Source organism: Rousettus aegyptiacus, unplaced genomic scaffold (genome assembly GCF_014176215.1).
Source record: "Rousettus aegyptiacus isolate mRouAeg1 unplaced genomic scaffold, mRouAeg1.p scaffold_m13_p_13, whole genome shotgun sequence".
NCBI lineage: Eukaryota > Metazoa > Chordata > Mammalia > Chiroptera > Pteropodidae > Rousettus > Rousettus aegyptiacus.
In genome coordinates this window covers 52,191,075-52,215,514 of record NW_023416288.1, presented here as the reverse complement: position 1 = coordinate 52,215,514, position 24,440 = coordinate 52,191,075, and the positions used below count along the sequence as shown (strand labels likewise).

At 35.5% G+C, this 24,440-nt stretch overlaps 1 long non-coding RNA gene and 1 pseudogene across 1 annotated transcript; one reads left to right on the top strand and one right to left on the bottom strand.

Annotated features, from left to right (window-relative positions):
• Positions 1-8,866: 8,866 nt before the first annotated feature.
• On the bottom strand, positions 8,867-8,985 carry LOC118611120 (annotated as a pseudogene).
• A 13-nt stretch (positions 8,986-8,998) lies between these two features.
• On the top strand, positions 8,999-23,123 carry LOC118610751. Its single transcript, XR_004954013.1, has 3 exons — positions 8,999-9,394; positions 20,095-20,183; positions 20,841-23,123. It is a non-coding gene; the product is annotated as an uncharacterized LOC118610751 (long non-coding RNA).
• Positions 23,124-24,440: the final 1,317 nt, after the last annotated feature.

The following is a 24,440-nucleotide window of genomic DNA, read 5'->3' as shown; positions in this document are numbered from 1 at the left end:
AAAACTTGCCATTTATTTCTATTATGTTCCTTTAGTTTTTCCTTTGCAAATCTACTATCTCAAACCCCTGATCATTACACCCTTCTCATTTTCAGAAAAAGAGCTTCCTTATCGCCTTAGCCTGGCTTTCCCTGAAGCAAAGTTCAGGAGGAGGACCTTGTGCACAAAATCCATTTAGAGATAACAGAGAGAGGACAGAAAATGAAAAAAGAAAAAGAAAAGAAAAGAAACAATGTATGAGACTACGGTATAGAATTCACTGCTGTGGGCAACTGAGACTCGACCTTGCCTTTGACCTTCTCAGACCTGTCTGCCCTACAATTGAATGTATTGAATGTATTTTCCTTTGGATCTCAGTCCACATCGGCTAAGGGTTGCCCGTGGGGTTGTGAGTAATCCTACACTTCAAGACTGCTCAATGGGATTGTCCAGCAGGCTGTCAGAGAGTCTGGAAGGAAAGTGAAGGGTGTGTATTCGAGACACAGTCAGCATGAACTGAACGGAAGCCCGCTCACAGCTGTGCCAAAGCCTTGGCTGAACAGGAGGTGATGGGTAAGCCATGAGAGGACTTCCTCTGCTCGGTTACTGGAGGATTTCCTCCTTCGGTACCTGCTCTTTCCTTATTCCCTCCCCAGTAAATACCAGCACTGTCTCTCCTGCTCATGAATGCTGAGCGTTCCACAACACCTTGGTCCATGCCTTTCCATCATTACGTAGGTAGCTAAGTAAAGTGACTCACGAACTTGTACAAAGAAAACGTTCACCTGTGTTTCAGGTTTATCACAATGCTTGATCTGTAAGGACCCCCCTTGCCCCCCAGGCGTCCTCTCATCAGCCCTCTAAACCATGGCTCCAGCCACCTTTAAAAATACAAGTCTAACCGGCATTATTTCTCTGCTTAAATCATCCAGGGTTTTCCCCTTTCTTCTAGAAAGAAGACCAAAACCCTTATTTAACTGACTTTCCCTCGGGAAATGCTCCCTAACTCAAAGACATCAGCTCCTGTTACCGTAGTTTTTTAAATAGCTCTTTATCCAGATTATATATTTATGTGATTGTGGTATTAATATATTCCCACGCCATTAATCTATTAGATACAGAAGGTCATTGTCATTATTTTTGTGTTCGTACCTGCCTTTGTATCCTAGATATGTCCTTCAGTGCCTGTCCCATAGTAATAACTCAGTAAATGTTGGAGAGTAAAAAGACAACATGAAAGTATAAAAGCTTAGATATTAAACTGTATTCCTGTAAGTATAAATAAACTGGTATTTTAAGGAAGGTTGATATCTGCTTTAGTTCGAGTGGTCAGGGTAAGCTTAAGGGAGCACACTCTGATTAAATTGGGCATTGACACTATATTCATATATGGAAATGAATGAAAGGAAATCATTTCCCATTTGGGATTAAAAGATTAGCAAATATAAAGATTCAGAGATGAATATTCCATACCATATATGAAACATATGAAGTTAGAAAACCTGGAAATGAAGATGCATATTGATTCATAGTAAAATTGAATAGGTAGAATCAAACCATTTTAAAAACACCCTTAAAAATCTGGAAATCCTCAGAATATCTAGCTGTATACATGAGAACTACTCAAGGATTCTGATCAGGAGAGAGGGATGATTAAAGTAGCAGTTAATTAAGATGTATAATCAAATAATATGGGTAAAATGGAGAGAAAATAGTGAAAGGTAAGTCCGATATCAGGATCTTGTGTTAATCTGCATACGGCCTTGATGGCCAGGTGAGGGCATTAAAATGGCAGCGAGAATCAAGAGTAATTGCCAAAAAAATAAATAGATTTTACCACATTAGATGTAGAAAATGATGTACAAATGAAATTAAGCATAAATTAAACTTGATTTTAAGAATATTTGCTCTAGGAGAAAAATTAATATTGTTAATTTTAGGGATTATTAAAATGGAAGAAAACTTTGAAGAGAAAGGCAGTGAGGAAAAAAAAAATAAAGTTGTTATAAAACAGACTGAGAGGACCTAAGGGAAAATTCGTTTCGGACATATCCAGAACTTCAAATTCATATCTTGGTGAATACCAGGAACTGAGGTCTGAGAATGGAATCGTGTAATGCAAATGAGACGTTGGTGGGTTACAAACGGCGGCATATTCCTTACAGCTCTTCCCTCCAAGAGGGGAGGCCAGTTTCCTCATGACTTGAACCTCAACTGTCCTGATGACTCTCTTTTGACGAACGGAATAAGGTAAAATTGTGCAATTTTTAAGCCTAGGTTTTAAGAGGTTGGCGACTTGCACCATTATCATGACTAAACATTGCCACAGTGTAGTTCAGACAATAGCCAACATCCACTGCCACACATGTGAATGGGGCCGTCGCAGACTACATAGCTCCAGTGGATAAGATAGATGACCACAACTCCGTGAGTGAAACAAGGTAAAACCAGCGGGAGGACAGACCACCACATGCAAAAAAAGTAGAACAGTTTTGTACTAAGGCACTAAGTTTTAGTGTAGTTATTACACAGCAATAGAAAACAAATTATATATCCCCCAAAGTGAGGGACCAAAAGTATGTGGCACTGGCTTTGTGTCCAAGTAGTCGGAGGCTAAGAAAGTGACCATCGAACTCCTGGTGGCCGCTGAAAATCAGAAAGGAAATTCAAATCTTGATGTAGTCGATTGATCATTTCACTTCTGCCTATTTTTCAGAGGCATCACAAAAATGCTCCTTTAATAATTAGAGAAAATGGCACATTCATCGAAGGGTTTTTAAAAGAGATAAAACTTTATTTTTTCAACCAGCATTGTTCCCTGTGCCTTCTAGGGAAAACGAAAAACGGAGGGATATGGAGGTGGCATGGAACAAATGCCTTTTGTCTGAGAACCAGACATAATTATCATCCTAATATGACCTTTTTCTGATGATTTTGGCGGTTGGAGCTGCCCTTAGTATTTAATTATGAGATGTGCCATAATTGGTAAATAGAATTTTTAAATGTCAATATGTGTGAAGAAAGATATTAGGTAACTTGTGGACCTTTGGAACTTAAGTCCATATTTCTCTGGATAGAAAGGTCTTGAAATACTCCCTCACAGAAAAGATGAAGCTAGGAAATAATTGACAATAATAAAAAAGCGGGCGGCTGCCTCCTGTGATGGTAATTAAAGGATTATTTCCACTGGGAAATAATCTTTGTACAAAGAGGATGATTCAAACTATGAAGACTGTGGTTTGTCACAGATCTTATTTTATTTTTTATGGTAGTATCAATATGGCAATAAGGGGAAAGGGATTCTAAAAACAAATTTATGAGAAAACAAGTTTTTCCTGACAACCACAATTCACAATTTTCTAAAACTAAATGTACCATTTTGATGATGGCAGAATATTGGTACATGAGACCAGCTTCCCCTCTCTCCTGTGAGGGCAAATAGAAGAGATGAGCAAAATATAAGACGAATTCATTTGAAGATCATTAAAGAAGCAGACTATGAGGAGGGCTTAATGTCAGACCTCTCGCGATAACCCGGTCAAGACAGCCAGGGACTTAGGGATGCATTTTTATGGGTGTGTTTTCTGTTTACACTTTTACTTTGTTATTGTGGTAAAAACACAGCATGAGAGCTAACTTCTCAGCAGATATTCAAGCGTACAATATTAACTTTAGACAGTGTTTTCAGGTAGATCTCAAGAACTTATACATCTGCCGAACTGAAACTTTTTTCATGTTAATTAGCAACTTCCCATTTCCTCTTTCGTACAGCCCCCTGGCAACCACCACTCCACTCTGTAATTCTATGAACCTGACTCTTTTACATACCTCATTGAAGTGAAATTATGCAGCATGTATCCTCTTGTGACCTGATTACAGTGTAAGTCTACACTTGACGTTATGGATAGGTTCTGTGACTGTAAGCGAAAAGACACATAGCAAAACCAATCATACCACAGGCTAATTGATATAAACAAGAGTTAAGTTCCTATGGGATATCATCAATGTTATACAAAACGATGTTGAACGAAAGGGTGTTATTCGAGGATCTGCTGTTTCACTTAGCATAATGTCCTCCAGCTTCATTCATATTATCACATCCTGCAGCCTTTTTAAAGCTGAATGATATTCCATTGTAGGTATATAGCATTTTCTTAATCCACCCATCACTTGATGCACATTTAGGCTGCTTCCATGTCTTGGCTATCGTGAATAGAGCTGCAGTGAACCTGGGACTGCCAATATCTCTTCAAAGTCCTGCTTTCAATTCTTTTGATTAAAAACCCGGAAGTGGGCTGACGGATCATAGAGTAGTTCAATTTTCAGTTTTCGGTTTCCACAGAAGCTACACAATTTTGCATTCCCACGAGCAGAGTACAACGGTTCCGGTTTCTTCACACTTTATCCCTAAGTATTCTCCAATTCCTCCTCAACAGTTGTTGTCTTCTGATTTTTTTTGATAATAGCTATCCTGACAGGTGTGAGGTGATAGCTCATCATGATTTTGAATTGTATTTTCCTGATGATTAGAGACAATGAAAATAATGTCATTTATTCGATGGTCATTTGTATATCTATTCAATCTTTAGCCCATTTTAAATCAGGTTGTTTTTTTGTTATTTATACATTTTTTTTTGGTAAGCAAACATTTTCTCCCATTCCTCAAGGCTGCCATGTCACTCTGTCAATTGTTTCCTTTGCTGTGCAGAAGCTTTTTTAGTTTGACGTGATCCCTCTTGTCTATTCTTGCTTCTGTCGACTAAGCTTTTGGTGTCATATCCACGAAATCATTCTTTAGACCAATGCCATCAAGCTTTCCCCCTACATTTTCTGCTAGGAGTTTTACAATTTCACTCTTACACAGAAATCTTGACTTCATTTTGATTTGATTTTTGTGTAGGATGTAGAATAAGAGTCCAATTTCACTATTTTGCATATAGATGTCCAGATTTCTCAACATAATTTTTGAAGAAAATATCCCTTCCTTATTGTGGATTGTTGGCACTCTTTGAAAAGATCAATTGACCATATGTGTGTGGATTTATTTCTAGGTTCTCTATTCTGTTCCATTGGTCTATATGTCTGTCTTTAAATCGGTATCACACTGTTTCAATTACTGTGTCTTTATATTTTTAAATGAGTAAGTGTGATACTCTAGGCTTGTTCCCCTTTCTCGAGATCGATTTGTCTATCTGTGGTCTTTTATGGTCCCATATGATTTTTAGACTTTTTTCTATTTCTATAAAAATACCATTGGAATTTTGAGAAAATTACCTTGAATTTGCAGAGAGATTTCGGTAGTATGGACATTTTACCAATATATTGTCTTTCAGTCCATGAACACAGGATGTCGTTCCATTTGTTTTGTCTTCTTTAATCTCTTCCATTAATATTTAGTAGTTTTCAATGTCTTTTGTCTGCTTAGTAAAGTTTATGCCTAAGTATTTTATTATTTTTGATGGTACTGTAAATGGTAAAAGAGTGAATTCACCAGGAAGATAAAAACAATTATATATGCACCCAGTATCACAGTGATTGCCCAGTATGTAGTAATTTGACTCGTACTTTGCAGCGTTGCATAAAATGATGCTTTAAGACTTTTGTAGTAGATAAATAGGAAATGTGATTGGATAGGGCATTAGCAAGAGCAGCGAGGTACCTCAATATTTTTTCTCATTTTATAAATTCCAAGCAACACAATGAATATCAGAAATTATTTCTTTTACAAAATGAAGTGACTTTTGTTACATATACCTTGACCTTCCTCAGGCTCTGGATCCCAGTGTGCTAAATCAGTTCTCCATTTTTTCTGGTTTACATTTAGGCCTGAGTGGGCAGCATTTTAAAAAGTGAATTTTATGAAATGACTCTCAGTGTGGTCTCCTCTGTGATAAAACTGAAACTTGCGACAAAATCCAGTTTACCTCTTACAACCAGCGGTTGGCTTATTTATTTTTCCTTTTTAATTTCTTGACCCAAAACTTGTTGCCAGAAGTACTGTCTTGGTCCAAGCCTTTTGTCACTGGATTTTGTTCGTTTGTCATATCACAAATATGCAAGGTTATTCCCTGGGAAATGGAAAGTTTAGTGAAGGGGCAAGTTGAGATGGGGGCTGGTTATCTGCTTCTTGTGAGGCTGATGTTCCTCACAAGCCTGTCTTGTGGGGATACTTTGAGATCCATTAATAATCAAAATAACATCTTTCTTCTCAGTGAAGTGATCACCATGACAGTAATTTGGGTTGCTTTGCAATCTCTAGGCTAATACTTATTTTCTAAGCCTGAAAGGTGTTTGAAGAAATCAGCAAATATGTGTTGCTGAGACCAGAAAAAGGGATCAGCCAAACTCTCAGTGTTCTGTGCTAACCATGGTCTGCTATTTATTTCCATTGCTCTCTGGCTGTTCCTGGGCTGAACTTCATTTCCTTTCAAAAACCATATATCAGAAACTAATGCAAATGGAATATCGCTTCTCAAGGATGGACTGGTTTACCTAAAATTCTTCTCTTAGATTTCTACCTCTACAAAGAACTATAAAGCAATGCTGGAATCCTGAAGCTAAATCTTTCGATCATACTACTTAAAAATAGATAAGTGTTGACAATTAGCCTGAGGAAAAATCAAGAAATAGGTGACATCAGGGGGCTTTTACTTCACTCTGTCTCTGTAGTTTTTGCTAGTGCCTGAGGCAAGGCTCCAGATGCTACACAGCAGAAGCTTCCTCTGGCCTCTGGTGGATACTATTGCATATGCCTTCTAATTGGGAGAAAATCCCTCCCTTGATTCAGACTGATGCCTCTGAGTCTGATGGGATGGGAAGCTGACCGAGCAGTGCCGGGACTCTGAATCTCTCAACATCCTATATTTTGTGAGCTAAGTGTGTATACGGTAGCTGAATTTTCCCAATGCTGAGTCACACACAGTCTTTGCAGTCTGTCTCTCCAATGAGGATAACCAAACAGAGGGGCTACCTCGAAATCATTTTCCTGCTAGTCGATCTTTGTCATTTTTCTCCCCCATAAATTTGTCCTTGTGGAAAATAGGATAAAATTTAAGAAGTTTTCAAAAAGAAATACTGGACCCAGTTCTTTCTATCAAATCTCACAGGCGACATCTAATTCAGCTGCCTTCCCAATGGTATAGTCTGTACTTCAGATGTTTTGGGAAAAATGTAACCACTATATTTTATAATATGGGCTACAGTCTGGCATACTAGAGATAAAAAAAAAAAAAAAGAAACCTTGGTAGGCAAAATTTTCATGGAAGAAGTAGAATTTGAACCGGGCCTCTTATAATATTTTAGATTTTAATAGATTATGGGTGCTGCTGAAGACATAGAAAATGGGTGGTTTTCAATGAAAGAAAATGATTTTATATTTTGACAGATTATTTTATATATCGGTAATGCTACTTTTTATAGAACTAGCCAATAAGATAACTGCAAACAAGGAACTAGAATGCTGGTATGTGGGCCTCCTAACTTTGAATAACAATCAAAATTAGTGAAACAAATGAATGAACTTTAAAAATGTGAAATATCCAAATGTGGTCAAATAAAAGGTCACAGTATATTGGATGCTGGATTCAAAGCTAAATTAGTAAACTGAAGAATTTAAGAACTCACAGTGAATAAATACTCCTAATGTGGGTACGAATGCTCTCATAGGATCATAGATTCTGTTCCTTTTCTGCCTTCAGAATCTCATGCAATTTCCTCTCATTGGCAACTTTACCATTAAGGAAAAGGGACTGTAAGAAATACAGTCATTTCCCCTTGGCATTATCCCCTAATGAGAACATTTCTCCCCAGGGAAAAAAGACCTCTAAACCATAAGAGACCAAAGTTGTATTTCATTAGCTTTCACAATACGAGGAGTGAGTCCTGAAGACAATACGGGATATAAACTGAGATACCTGTAAACTGTTTTATCTGAGTCTGCAGAAGCGCATTCCACTATTTTATCAGGCAGGAAGTAGGGTATAGGTAGGAACCATGAATTCATGGGCATAAGCCAACTGTTACACTTCATTTGCTCTAAAACTTTTTTTCTTATTCAGAAGCAATACTGTGGGAAAATTCCTAACAGCGAGTAGAGCAATCTCCAAAATGAATGGTGTTTTTGGCAGGATTATCATTGGCAGTGAAGGCAAATCCATCTCCAGAATAAGTGTCTATTCCAAAAAGAACAAATTGCTTCCCCTTCTGTGATAGAAGTGATTGAATATAATCAAACTGTCACCAGGTGGCTGGCTTGTTTGCTTGGGAAATATTGCCATATTGGTGGCTCAGTGTCACTTTCTGTTGTTTCTGTTGGGCACTCACCAGTAGTTACAGCCACATTGTCCACAGTTGAGGCCCGTGCTGTCGAGCCCATGAATAATGTCCACGCCGGCCTCTGTGGCCACTTGCTTCATCAGCCCAATGAGTGGGATCGCTCGGCAGAGTCATTGTGTCCACATGATTTCCGAGAGCCTGATCTGCTGTGGTTGTCATTTGGTAATCATTACACAGAACAAACATATCCTCACACTTTGCAGTCATGCCAAGAGGTGAGCCCCGAGCCTCTTTGCTACTCGTTCTCCAATATTTTTCTTCTCAAGTCCGTGACCACTCAGCCAAATCACTAGCCACTGCTCAAAAGTCACTGTGAACGTAATATTTCTCTACTTCTTCTTCCAGTAAAAGTAGATCACCATGTTCACTCCTCAAAGGTCAACTCCTGAAAAACTTCCCTTTACCTGTGTTCTATGTCATGCCCAAATGGGGACAATGTTGGAATCATCCACTTTTATTTTTGTAATTAATTAATTAATTTTTAGGCAAGGGAACCCTTGGTTGACCTCACAGATTGCAAGGAGCTTGTCAGCTTATGATCTCTTATATTTTATATTTTATGCACCTGGTCTTCCTAAGTGGTCTCCCATCCAAGTGCTAACCAGGCCCGACCCTGCTTAGCTTCCGAGATCAGACGGGATTGGGCTTGTTCAGGGTGGCATGGCCTTAGACTGACTCATCCATTTTTAGGTATTATTATTATATCATGTGGAACCATCTATAAGCCAAATACAAAATTTTTCTTCAGCAGACAGCTTATCACAGAACATTTGTTTTAAAGCCTTAAGTGTGGGTTCCCAGAGAGAAGGCCATGCTTTCAGAGGTGACTCATGGGTGTCTCAGCCTCCTGCTCATGTGACTTCACTCTGCTTTTAGGATCTGTCCAAGTCTCTCTGTGCTACAGGCCAGCCGCCTGACTCAGAATTCTCGTCAGTCGAACAATTCAGAACCTGCATTAAGTCCCCAACTTGTGCCAGATAAGGCTGGTTCCTTCTCTTCAGATGGAATCCGTGGTGGACCGTTTCATTCTGCCAAACTCTCTGCTCGACAAAGGAAGTTTCTGTTGTGCTTGCAGATCTGGGTAATTATTCTTCCTGTTGTGTACACTTGTTACTACGTTATGGTTACTTAAAGGGCATGGCTTCTATAAAGAAATGCACGCCTCTATAATTAATTAAGGGAAAGTAACATTATTCTTATTTTGTAGAGTAGGTGTGTGAGTCTTAGGACCATTAAGTGCTTTTTAGAAAAAATAAGTAATGGATTTAGACAGAGGCTGGAACAAAGACGCCTTTAATGTGATCTGATTTAAGCAGGGTAAAACTGGATAACTTTTATTGTAGAAAACTTTCAAGAATCTATGGATAAATGTTACATAGCTGTTTAATCGCTATGTTTTAATAATAAAAAAACAACTTAAAGAAATCTTAAATTTTATTCAATTCTCTGCTTAATACTTCTTGGTGACAATAAACCGCTACAAATACAGTTACTTGAGTTCATTTATCCTTTTATCACCATTCTAGAAGTGAGTCTAGAGATCTAGTGAAAAATAAATTCTACTTATGATCTTATTTTTAAAAAAATATCAGATTCCTGTCTTGATTCTCTTCTTTCAGACAAGTATCCAGCTCTATGTTTTGAATTGTTCTTGTAAATTTATTCCGGTTCATAATATCGGCTTTTTTTTTTTAACGGTAATTGGCCTTCACTAATTTGATAAGAAAGCAGAGAACCCAAAGGTCTTGAGAAAAAAATTATTTTTCCAATGTTACACACACAGACACACACAGAGTTTGTGGTTAAATAAGTTTGTGAAACTTATTTACAGTACATTAAAATATATTCACGGAATTCTGTGTACTCTAAGATAACGAAGACCAATGCCTATATCATCTTCTAGATTATTATTGTCTTGCCTCTCACATTTAGATGAGCAATTGACCTGAAATTGCTTATAGTAGTTTGACATATGGTATAAGCTCCATTTTTTTTTTTCTTCAAAAACTTTGCCCAGAGCTATACAGTGCTGGGTTTATTATAAATCAAATGCCCATGTATGTTAGGTTCTGTTTGTAGACTCTCTGTTACGTTCCTTTTGTTTTTTCTTGTACTATTGCCACGTTATTTTAATTACTGTAACTTCATTATAATTATTAAAATTAGAGCAAGGCCTCCCACCTTAAAGACTGCTTCGCTATTATGCCCATTTTCATTTCTCCTTAAACTTTATGATAGGCTTGCCAATTTCCTCAAATACCCAAATATACACAGGCTAACTTTATTGGGGGTTTTTATTGGGTTTGAATTTGATTTATTAATCAGTGTAGGGAGAATTGCCATCTTTCTAATCTATGATATATTTTTCCATTTATTTATTTCTTTACATTTGATTGTTAATTTTCTGCGAAGGGATATTGAACAATTTTAGGATCATCCCTAGATACTCAATGCTGTGTCTATTGATTTTAATATATTAATATATATTTAATTATGCTGTGATTATTATAAACTTTCACAACCTTAATTTCTTAACTTGAAGGTGATATGTAGAAATCTAACTGGTTATTTTTATATTTTTTTATCCAGCAACTTTGTAAAAACTCAGTCATTAATTCCTATACTTAATTATATGTTCTTTTATATGTTTTATATGTTAATTATATGTTTTTTCAAATGCAGCCATATGGTTTGCTTTATAAATGAATTCATGCTGGATACACTTTACATGGATTGCATCTCTCTCTTTCTTACTTTGCTTGTATACATAATCATTACAATCGGAATAAAAGTATATGGGAATACTATATCAAATTATATATCATATATAAATAATACATCATATAATAATCGATATTTCCATAATCATCGACTATCTGAAAACATAGTTTTTCTTCCTTTATCTTCTCCATATTTTGGCTGAACTGAAGTCTACATAGAATGCCCCTCAAAATTCTAAATTAGCAATTGAATGAATGTGTTCTTCAATAAAAGAGCTATTGTACATGCTATTGTATGTATGGTGTCAGATGGGTACTAGATTTATTGGGGTGATCACCTTGTGAGATATATACAAATGTCTAATCACTATGCTATACACCGGAAAGTAATATAACATTGTATGCCAACTATAACTGAAAAACAAAAATATTATTAAAAATAAAGAAAAAGAACAGAATGTGTGAGAGTCAACTCAAAGAGCTATATAATATTCTCAAAAAACAAAGTACATAGAGGGCATTATTGAAATGTGGAAGACATTCTTTCAATGAGTTATGACTTTCAATCACATGATAAATTCCTGCTTGAGTTTAGTTCCAAGTAAAAGGTTATCCATTTTTGTTTTTATCTTACCTTCTATTTATCGTTCAGCTAAACTCTGTCCATAATTTTATAAATCGGTGCATCTCACAGTGCTGCTCATATCTCTCATCTCTTCCTCTATAAAATGAGCTTTGTGTGTTTTTAAATTCTAATAGCCGGACATATTTTTATTTTATATAGTCTGTTACACTTTCTCAAATTCTTATGTTAATAAATAAAATTTAAATCTAAACTAAGTGAGCAGAAAGTGTAAATGCAATCAAATAAAGTTGTAAAAAAATATGATAGAATAGAAATAACTGAAAACTACTCCATGAATATTAAATATACCTGTAAAGTAAGTTGTATGGCTTAAAATTATATGTGCCATATTTTATTGAAATAATCTCCCATTGTTAACTATTTAGTTTTTTTCTGATTCTTTTACAATTTTTTATTAATTACCATTGTAACGATGCATCTGAACAAACAGTTAAGCTCTAGTATAAATTACTAAAATAAAATTACAAATCCAAAAGATATTTATAGTTTTAATGATCTTAAGAAATACTTTCGAGTTCTCCCTTTTTAAAAACAATTTATTTATTTAAATTAGTTTTCAGTATGCAGTACATTGGGTAGACATCTATATAGTTCATTGGGAATAACATATACTTTATGAGTTTTGGGAGATATATGAACTAAACAAATGCATTTGTCCAGCCTCCATCCTCAAAAAATATGACAGGTATGCTAACGATTAAAATGAGTGTAAACCCATAAATGTAAAAAGAACAAAGTAGGAGGAGAGTTACCATACTGAAGGAGTTCTATATTTTTTTTTGTAAAAATTAAATCAGATGGAATGATACTAGTAAATCTGAAGGAATACCCATAACTCCCAAATTCCAGATTATGGTAGATGAGAAACGTGAAAATAAGGGGGTCTGAATTGCACAGCTGGTGCCCAGAAAGTCTTTCTGCTTGGAATTAGCAGGCATCCGAAGAGGACTGAAAAACAGTGGTGAAATGCAAGGGGAAGCCATTTGCCTCGGAGAAAGCAGGCTGAGGAGGGACCAGGATGGAATTGAGTCCATCTCCAAAACAATTAAATGAACACCTTAGAGAGAATTAACCCTGCTATACTGTATGCTATTATTCCAGAATAAAGTCCTTCTAATTCTAAATTAGTGGGGCCTACCATTTCAAATATAGTTGTCTATCATTTCAGGATGAAGGACAGTCCTAGTCAACAAACTGTGCTCCTGTACTACCCTATTAAGCATCTTATCCAAGAGAGAATGCAAGTGGAAAATTCTAGCCTGCACACCCAAAAGTTGAGGTGACAAGACGTACAGTATCTAACTCTACTAATAACACTTTATTCCAACTTAAAATGAAAATCCAAGGATTAGTAGATATTTGAAGCACATCAGCAGCATGAAAAGAGAAAAACAAATCAAATACACAAAAATGTGACCCCAAAAGGAAACAGAGTCCAGTTACAAACAGAAGAGAATTTTTAAAAGTGTAATATCTTCAAAAGTCCTAGATGATGCTTCTATAAAACAAGAGTTATGAGCAGTATAAAATAACTCCTGAAAAAGAACCTTTGGAAATTAAAAATATATTGACAAAGTAAAAATAAAAATCAATGAGAGGATTAGAAGATAAATGAGGTATTCTTTTAGCACATATATGTGAAAACATAAAAAGAAAAAGCCTACAAAAGAAAATAAATTGGTCAAGACATCAATCTAGAAAGCTCAGTATCTAAAAAGCAGGAGTTTCAAAGCAAAGCATTAAGGAAAAAAATGAGTGAGGCAGGAGAGAATTACTAAATAAATGATATAAGAAAATATCTTAGAACTAAAGAGAGACCTGTCTCCAGATTTAACAGGACCCACTAATCACTGAGCTCAATAAATAAATAAATAATAATTCAAAGGTATATCACTGAGAGATTTCAGAAGACTAAGTATAAAAAGAACATCCCAAAAGAATCTAGAGAGAATACTAAGGGAAAAAATTATAATGAAGAAATTAATGTCATAAATACTTCACATTTTTCAACCAGCATCTTTGAGGACTAAAATAAAATGATAATAATTATTCCAAAATGATAATAGTTATTCCAAAATTTGGTCCAGTGAAGCTATAAATCAATAAGAATGGCATGATAAAGCCATTTGAGAAATTCAAGAAATCAAAAAATGAGCCTCCCACATACAATTTTGGAGAAGGCTGTGTGGGGATATTTTGCGCAAAACAGAGTTGACAACCACAGAAGATAAACATGAAATAAAAGAAATGATGGATTTAAGGAGCCCAAATTAATCCTTTCTAGATGCCCTAGTGATAAGACAAATGTAAACAAAAAATTCCTGAAATAAAACAAAAATTTTCCAGAAAGTCATGTGTATGGATACAAGGCAAACTGAAACATTTGAAGCTATTACTGATGGTATGAAAGAAAAAGGGTCTATTTGATTGACATATGCTATTCTTACCTGAGTGGCACTGGGATTGTGACACTGGACCCACATGGAAAGAACCGTAATGTCACCATACTTCTTGGCTTTTCAATGTCAAATAACTACACGATCATATAATTAAGTGGCGGTCTTCAGCTTTTAGAATCGACTTGCAGACAAACACAGCAGACTGTGGTTTTAAGATACAAATAATTAGTAAATGTAGTCAATTTTGAAATATTACTTTAAATATAATTAGCAGACGTTAAGATATAGAAAGGCAAAAAGAATGAGTCTAGAGTAGAACATGAATTTTTATTTCTTCATTTGGACAATAAGAACTCAACGTATCTAGAAGAGATCAAAAATAGAAGTCTTATTATATTATTGAAAGCTTTAAGTAGGTATTCTAAACATGTAGGTAAATATAAACATGAAATTTAAGAGGAGAGAGAATGGAAATGAAGGAGTAATGGGACTGGGCTTAACTGATGAGTAATGCCAGGTTAAAGGAGTGATACGAAGAAAACCATGAATGAGTCCTACTTTAAGGAGCGATACATAAATCAGTATGGAGATGTAGTTAGAGAACTAAAATGAGACCTCATAGTACTGACAAGCTTTCTTCTGTTCTAGCAAATTACTATTGTGCGAAAAGTGAAAATCTTTGATTTCCTCAATAGCATCCTTCCTATCAAAGGAAATAAATTGAAATTGAACACTCATATAACCAACTATTTAATATGTATATATATATATATATATATATATATATATATTTATGGATGAAATGAGCTTTCTCTTAATAAAAAAGAAAGCAAGCCAATTGAATGAAGAGGAACCTTAATGGATATAAAATAAAAAGACATCAGTCAAGACACAAGACAGAGAACAGAGAAAATTCCTTTATTTCTAGGTAGAGTACAGGATTCAGGAAGTCTACGCACAAGTGAAGAACTTGAAAAAATGTTGCTCGCTCAAATGCTAAATCGTGATGGAGTACAGAGAGAGGAAGACAGAGATTCTGTGATTAGCCATAGCAACGAATCCACCATTTGGAAATGAACAATAACTCAAGGTCAGACACAGTGTTTTTAGCCATTAATTCAGCCTGTCATTATTTTGCATACTTCGTATGATGTAGAAGCAAAAATTATAAAGGTTCTTGCCCTCAATTAAGTATTAGAACAGAGTATTTCTTTTCTTTTTCTTTTTTTTTTTTTTAAGATAGAGTATTTCAATTACACAGAGAGGATTCCTAAAATGATTTGATCAAGCACCAAATGGGAAATGATGCTATTTATTTTAATTAATGATTAATTTACTTTAAATGAGATTATTTGGTGGTAAATATACATTATTAAGACTTAATAAATGTAGATCGACGAGATAACATTGTTGGAGGAATGCTGAATTCTCAGTTTCTTTATGTTGATGTACCTAACAGTAAAACCTTAATATAGTCATAATGTACTTTTATTCTATTATAACTTAGTGAAACTGATTTTAATAACTAACTAAGTGGTTTCAATCAAATATTAAATCTCTAAATAATGGCCTCTGCTAGATTATACCACTTACGCTGATTTGCATAACTACAGATATTGAAAGTACTTTCTGCCCTAATTTTGTGTGATATAGAATGATCAGAATCTCTTTTGCTTTTCTTATTTGACTTGTAAGAATAATGCTCCCTTATAAAAATATGATATATTGATATTTTATACTGTTGTGTTCCGTAGAATTATCAAATTTTAAAATTGAATCCTAATAAATCACTTTCTCCCATACCTCAGTTTTCTGGCCCTCCAGTGAAAAACAACAAACTTAATGTCACTACTTTATTTTACTAGTGGGAAAGAAATCATTTTAACACCTCAGTGGGGTACTCAGTAGAGGCATACTATGCTTCTTAGTCACAGACTGAGAGAAAATATTTGCAAATGATACATCTGATAAATAACTTGAATCTATAATATATTCTTAAAACTCTCAAAACTCAAAGAAACAATTCGACTTTAAAACAGGCAAAAATTTATACAGACTCTATACCATGGAAGAAGTACAGGTGACAAAAAACACACAAAAAGATGCTCAAATCATTAGTTGTTAATGTCATGCAAATTAAAATCAAAGGAAACGCCATGACAAACCATTAGAATGACAAAAATGAAAAACACTGAACTCCTCGCGTTGGGAAGAATGTGTATAAATGGAACCTTCTTGTTTTGCAATTGTATGATATTTTGGAAAACTGAAAGTTTCTTGAAAATTTAAACATATACCACCCTATGATCCAGTCATTCCATTATAATATTTATGTACAATAGCCAACTAGAAACAATTCAAATCTCCACCAACATGTGAATGGATTAATAAATAAATATATCCATATAATGGAATAATAATAAAAAACAACAACAAAAACAACAATAACAACAACAAAAAAAACAATGGACTATTGATATGCCCTCAAATACAAATTAATGAAGAATGATAGCGCATGAAGAAAAGCAAGACAAAAAGAGTATATGCTGTATGAGTAATAACCTAAAATTTTAGGAAAGGTAAATTAATGCACAGGGACAGAGAGGGGGATCAGTGTTTGCCTGGGGAGGGAGGCGGGGTACAGAGAGAGGAATTTTTTTTTCTGTTTTAATGGTTAGATTCATGTTCTTCATTGGCCAGCAAGGATATGGGGACCTTTGGTCTACAGCCACAAGGAGATAACTTTACCAACAACACAAATGAGCAAAGAAACTCCTTAGACCCTGCACAAAGGAAGCCTGCTGACACTTCATTTTAGCTCTGTGGGACCCATGCCACCTTTGTGACCACCAGAACTGAAGAGAGTAAATCCGTGTTGTTTAAACTGCTCAGTTTGTTATAATTTGCTACAGGAGCAGTGGGCACCTGCCCCAAAGCTTACTGACCCTCTCTCAGAAAAGGGTTAAAAAATACCGACTTCAAATAAGTTGTTATAAATGTACTGAAAATACGCATGTGCACACACAAACGCACTTGAAAAACTTATGATTACTAAGTCCATTTCATCTTAACTTTAATATCCCTCATGAAAACACCGGGAGTAAAAGTAATTTAAATTTAGAACAGAAAATACCACTGGGACTTTATATTTATTGAAATATAGTAAACACTAATATTCCCTCATTTCAATTTAATAGCAATCTTTGAGTGTATGCTTTATTAGTTTAACCTTTATTAGATTATTTTCAAAGGGCTTGGGAAATGTATGTTTATGTAGAATTCAAATTCTAGATATCTACTGCTCTATTTTACTTAAAGAAAACCAACGTTAGATTTTAAGGCTTTTAATCTTTAAAATAAGGCAATCTGTTACGGTAGGTTTTATAAGGCATGCTTTAATGCCTTCTGTATCTCTCCTGTCCTAGTTTTCTGGTCAAAGGCAGAGAATTATAACTACCTGACACCTAGAAAGATTAAAGACACAAGACCCCAAAATAACTTACTATGATCATAAAATCACCCTGTGCAGTATCATTAGGAAAAAAGAAACTATGTCTAAAGTAAAATTACTCTCTTATAAACTAAAATAATTTACATCTAAATAAATGAATGCCAGTGTGTGTGTGTGTGTGTGTGTGTGTGTGTGTGTGTGTGTGTGTGTGAGAGAGAGAGAGAGAGAGAGAGAGAGAGAGAGAGAGAGAGAGAGAGAGAGAGAGAGAGAGAGATTTTAGTCCTTGCATTTTTCTTTAACAAATTCGAACACTCTTAAGAATGAAGAACCCCCCAGATAATCTATGAGGCAGTTTGCTTTATGCCTGAGTTAACGCACCAGGTAGCATCAAGCTGGTACCTTATGATAGTCACACAGAAAGACCCATGTAAAGCGGAGATGTCCATTTCTACACCGATCCTGCTCACAGTCATTTTCTGAACAATCTTACAATACAACACTCTCTGTCTAAATTCTGTTCTAGTCTACATAATTATTCAGAGCATTCATCGTGGTTTCGTTTTATTATGTACAAGAAACCGTTGCTAGTGATGAGACACAGCCAAGGAAGACTAGCTCTTTCAGAGGAAACTCATGGGCTTCTATATTTATTTAACAAATACTGATGTATCATCATATGTATTTTCTAGCAAGCTTCAAGGTAAATTTAGCTAAATCAAAAGCTGGCGGACTATGGCCCAGAGGCCAAATCCAGCTGGCTGCCGGTTTTTTATAAATAAAGTTTTACCTAAAAACAGCTACACATGCTTATTTACATATTTTCGATGCCTATTTAGGTTTATTGTTCATGGCATATTGTTTCACACTACAGTGGAATTGTTGAGTGGTTCTGGCAGAGACTATATGGCCCACAAAGTCTAAAATATTTACTATCTGGCCCTTTACAGAAAATATTTGCTGACTACTGATTTTACTCAAGGTAACCTGTAACTTTCTTTAAATGTAAACAAATATAACTTTTGTTATGTAATATTACAAATATTATAAATATTATATAACCATATAAAGTATGATAGAAAAAGGGTATCAAGCTTTACCTGTGAGGTCAAGGAAGTTTTCCCAGAGGAGGTGATATTTCAATTGAGTCCTAAAGCATACACTAGACTCTGCCCCCTGGACGCATGGGGACAGGGCAATCCAAGCAGAGTGCATCACACGTGGAAATGCATAGTAATTGTAGTAAATATATACATAACGAAATATTATTCAGGCTTAAAAAAAAGAGAGCGACCCTGCCATTTGCAACAACATGGATGAAACTAGAGGGCATTATGCTAAGTCAAATATGCCAGACGCTGAAAGCAAAAATTAAAAAAACTGCATGATCTCACTTCTACGTGGCATCTAAAAAGATCAAATACAGAAGGGTGGAAGGGTGAGGAAAATCGGGAGTGGCAGTCATGTGAGATGAATAAGTCTAGACATCTAACATACGGTGCGATGACTGTAGTTAATCATATTGTATTTAATACTGGAAATTTGCTAAGTAGATTTCAGGTGCTCTCACCACACACACACACATACACAAATGGTAATTACATGAGGAGATATGTTAATTGGCTTGACTGTGGTAATCATTTCATTGTGCATATGTGTAGCAAATCACTTTGTACATCATAATATATACAATTTTTGTTTTTAAAAACAATAAAATGACATTTTAAGAAAAGACATAGCACCGTATGTTCATAGGAACATTATTTACAACCCAAACATAGAGACGACCTAAATGTCAAGTGTACATTGATAGATAAATGGATAAAGACACACAATATGGAATATCATTCACTCATTAAAAAAAAAGAAAGAAATCCTGCTAATTGCAACAATGTGATATACCTTGAAGGTGCTATACTAAGTGACATAAGTCAGACAGAGAAAGACACATGCCATCTGATCTCACATATATGAGGAATCCAAAAGAAAAAAGAAAAAAAGAAAAATACCCTCATAGAAAGATCGGATTTGTGGTTATTGGAAACAGAGGGCTGGAGGAAGTAGGGTTGGATGCAGATGGTCAAAAGGGACCAATGTCCACTGATAAGACATGGTGTGTGCTGAGGATGTCATGCGCAATACGATGACTACAGTTAACGCTGCCATGTGTATGTTTGAAAGTTGTTGTGAGTAGGGCCTAAGGGTTCTCATCACAAGAAAAAGAATTTTAGTACTTATATGACAAATGTTTACTAAACTCATAGTGATAATCATTTCAAAATATAAGTCAAATCATCATGCTGTCTCCCTTCAACTTAGACAGTGCTATATGTCAATTATATCTCAATAGAACTGGAAATTGAAAGGAATTCTATCCAAGTTAAAAAAAAAGACATAACAATTTGGAAGATATTGATTTCTAGAAATAAATACAAGTGTTCTATTACATTCATGAGAAGAAGTGGCGGAAAAGGGGATGGAGAGGCAGACTAGGTAAGAAAATGAAAGGTTAATATCATGATGTGTTACATATTTGTTTTATGTTATATTTCATATTATTTCTCCAAGGATCAAATTTGCAACATAAACTGGAGATGACTATCACTGGAAACAGGAACACAAATGAGGCGCATAGCTCCAAAATACACGAGAGGATGGTAAGTTCTCGAACTGAGTTGGTGACGAGGGAGGGTGGAGAGGTAGAAATAGATGGACTAGGTCTTTAGGAGGAAGCTTTTCCAGCACTTAGCGACTGACTTGAGATACGGGGTTGGTGAAGAATGGGGAGAAAATGATGCCTTCTACTACCTAGTTCGGGCTAATCGATGCTACTAATCATTACTTGAGTTAGGAACAAAAGAAGAAGGAAAGGAACATATATGTGGTGGAAAATATCAATCGGTCTCGGTTTGCAGAGACCCTTAGAGATTCTTTGGTTCGTTTCGGTCATTCCGAAATAGAAAGTTATAGTTTTGTTCTGTTTTGTATGCATGTCTCCTCTTATTGTATACGGATATTATTCTGCTTTTCATTCTTGTTTAGCTCGTAATCACTTTATCAGGAGTTTAATTTAAATTTTTATGGCTGTGTGTGGAGGTGTGTGTGTGGGATCTTTGTTCTTCTGAACTTTTAGAAGTACCTGTGCTTCAGGCAGCTTTTCTAATTTGAAATAGCCCCTTTTTCTATTGTTTTTGTATAATGACAAAAATATATATATATGGTTGCTTGTTTCTAAGACATATTCAGTCTGTTCTGCTTCCTCTCTTTGCTGCAATGTCCCTAATCTTTGTCTCTATCATTCCCCTGCTTTTCAGATTTTGACCATGCCCAGGAGAGTCTCCTCATTGTGCAGTCTTGTCCTGGAAGTCGGCCCTGGCTGACCAGCTTCGTAGGGTGACAGGGGCTGCCCGCCACCCGCTACTCTGTCATCAAATCAGACCCTTTACACTCTCCAGCTACACGATCGAGCAATCCCCATCCCCCACCCCGTTGTAGCTGCTGCTTTGCAGAGAATAACTATTAAATATTTTGAATATTTCCTGTTTTCAGATTTGTCATATCCCTCATTTCTTTCTTCTGCTTTCTTCTGTAGAAAACTGATTCCATGCAGATTTTATAAATGTTGAGAGCTTTTTTTTACTATATGTATGCATACCAGGGCCCTTGTCAGTTAGTTTTGTTGTTCGTATCTGAAACGCCTTTGAGTTACTGCTTTTGCTAATTAGTTTCTATGTCTGCTTAACAAATGGACCCTGGGACACAATCCCATTGCTGCCGTCTTCCCAGAATCCTCCACATCCTGCGTTTTTAGTTGTTTGTATGAATGCTGCTAGAGATGAAATGACAGCCACACTACACTCCACGATGGTTTAGATTTAGAAAGAATTTCCCCATGTCCTCTAAGCAACATCTAGTGATAGAGGAGATAATTTAAGAGGTGAGTCATGAAGTCTGGCTGTTTGTATAACTTGGAAATGAATGGCACAAACTCTGAAATTATGAAGTGCTGAATATAAAGATTTAGATTTTGCGAATCAGCCCGCAAGACTGCGTGTGACTTAAAACTGCGTATAAAGCCACCTTCTGCATTTATTGCCACTGTTACTCTCCGCCGCACAGTTCGGGCTGATCTTTCCCTTGTGAGTGTACAAATCACAATCGAACTGGTGTTTTCCGACACATCTGACTTGAGCAGTTCAGTCCATATTAATAATCAGCCTTGGGTTTATGTTTAATCGAGTGTTTAGGAGGAGATTTACCGAGTCTTTTCCTCATCTCCGATTATATTTGCTTTATTAGAGATAATTAGTTTTATCATGTAATTAAAGAGGCAGAAACCAGAAAGGCAGGAAAATAGCAATTTATACAGTCTACATCTCCAGCTCATGGATTTTAACAGCAGGGTAGGCAATGGCAAATACAGGGAAATTAAAAGCATAGTCAAAAGGTAATTTTCCAGTAAAACATTCTCTAATAAAAGAATTTTAAAATATAAATGTTTTTATTTAGCATCATTTTAAACACACAATGGACTGTAAACAATATATATACATACATATAAATATATAATAACTCTCTTCCCTCTTGAGACCTCATTTCAATGTAAGAAACATAATTTTTAAAATATATGTAGTATCAGAGAATAAAACAAGAAATTTAAAAAATATATAGGGAATATACAGTAAATAAACAAAGCAGACATTGCAGCTTAAAGAAAAAGTAGATGCATCCAACCCGGAGGTGATGTCTGGAGCAGAAAGGGATAAAGAGAGAAATTGCGACTGGAAAAGCCAGTAACATTCTATTTTTTGACCTGGGCCATGAATACACATATGCTTCCATATAATTATTTATTAAACTATATGTGTGTGTGTGTGTGTGTGTGTGTGTTTTATATGTTTTCTTACTTATGTATTTTCAAAAAAAGTAAAAAAATGTTGATGAAAAGAGAAGATGAATGTACAGTGCATGTACAATACTAATTTAATCAAGATTCTGACACAGTTAGTCATTTTTTAAAAGGCATCTGGGTTACACAATTGTATATCCGAAGCTCAGAACCACATGTCTGGGCCAGCAGGTTCTGGCTACAACCTAAGAATTCTGTGGGCCTTCAGAGATATTTCAGAAGACACTAATTTAAGACACGCTGTCTATAGACTTAGTCGAAGTATTTATATAAATGATCTAAATAGATAAATATATAAAAAGATTCAAGCACAACATTGTATAGCTTGCATTACTGTCTTCAGCCAATTTTGACTAGATAATATTTATAGGGCATAAAATAGTTAAACTATAAAATAGTGCGATCTGAAAAGTAAGTCTTCTAATTTCTGTACTTATCAGATTCCCCTTCCAAAAGTTAGTGATTATTAGCTGTTTCTCTACTAATGAGATAGCTTGTGTACACATAAACACACGTATGAATTTTTTACACAAACAGAGTAAAATATATACGCTGCTCTGCGAATTGCTATTTTCATGTCTCAGTAACCAGTATATGTGCAGCTTACTTGGCCTTTAAAGAACGGCAAAATGGCTTTTACATTCATGTATTGTAGTTTTTCAAATGTGTACATGATGAGATAATGAAAGCATCTTACCATTAAAAAAGAACAGAGAGAGCAAGAAGGAACGTTAGAAAATATTTTAAATGTTATTGCTGGAAAATTAATAGAGGGAATGCAATATAAAACAGAAGATCCATTTTGAAATAAAAAAACAGAACTACCAGCAATCAGTGGCAGGGTGTATTTATCAGAAGAGGGGGAAAGCAGACGCACCGGAAATGCGGTACCTGCCAAATGCCGAGAATGGCGCGGAGACCCTGAGGAATAGAACCTCTGGTTCCCCAGCCCTCACGCTAAGCGACATGAGAGTAAGTGCCTGATGCTGGGAGAATCTGAAAACTGTGGAGCACTGAAGATAACTATAGCAACAACAAAACCCCCCAAACAGCCGAATGGATGTCTGTATTGGCTCCATGCATCATAGTAACAGCCTGAGGGAAGAAGAGGTAGGCTCGTCGCCAAGCAGAAATATTATGCCTCAGGTTCTAGCATTCTTCTTCACACGATGATCAGCAGTGAGTAAAAAATTATAAGACACAATAAAATGAGAAAAAGCGCAGTGCGTCTTTAAGTATGGTTCTAATAACTACCGTAGAGAGATAAAGGAATTCACAGAACTAGAACCAGACATGGTCTTAATATTGCAACTGCTAAACTGAGATTATAAATAATTATGATTAATATTTAAAGGGTATAGTGTAAAAGGCAGACACTGTCATGAACAGGTGAGAAATTGCAGAGGAGTGACTGGAACTATGAAAAAGTCACCTACTATACTAGTGATAAAACACCTCACAATATCAGATATAAGTAATTTCTTTGATGGGCTTTTCAGGAGACTGAATATCACTAGGTGCAGAATTAGTGAACTTGATCAATGATAATTAGATATTATCCGAACTGAAACAAAAGAGAAAAAAGAGTAAAAGCAAAACAAGCAAACAAATCAAAAGCAGAATATAACATCAAGAGCTCATGAACAGCATTAAAGTATTAATATCTATGTAGTCCCAGAGGCAAATAGAGAGGAAACGGAAGTTTTTTGAAACCTTATAGACAAGAATTTTCCAAAGTTAATGAATTACAAGAAGCCACAGATGCAAAAACTCAGAAATTCTATGTTGGAAAAGCACAAAGAAAACATAGCTGGGCACATGCACAAACAAAGACCCTACTGGCACCATATACAAAAATTAATTTTAAATTGATCATAGTGTTAAATATTAATACTCAAACTACAAAGCTTTTAGAAGAAAATGGAGGAAAAACCTTTATTACCTACTATTAAGCCAAGATTTCTCATATATCATGCGAAGAATCGCATGAAACAGAATAATAGAT